Genomic DNA, 202 nt, shown 5'->3' with positions numbered 1-202 from the left:
CAACAAAAAAGATGCCTTGAGGGCATCTCAGGGATTCTCAAGACCATACCCACTACCTCTAGAGTGGAGAAGAGAAAATTTCTTTGAGATGAGATCATGGGGGCACCTTGATCTTACAGGGGACCTAAAAAGTTGTTTCACCATGCTGAACTGCGCAGACACTCAGAGGCCACTTCAGCCTGTGCTGCATTATCCAGAAGGC

Source organism: Marmota flaviventris, chromosome 9, assembly GCF_047511675.1.
Source record: "Marmota flaviventris isolate mMarFla1 chromosome 9, mMarFla1.hap1, whole genome shotgun sequence".
Taxonomy (NCBI): Eukaryota; Metazoa; Chordata; class Mammalia; order Rodentia; family Sciuridae; genus Marmota; species Marmota flaviventris.
This window is presented reverse-complemented; position numbering follows the sequence as displayed.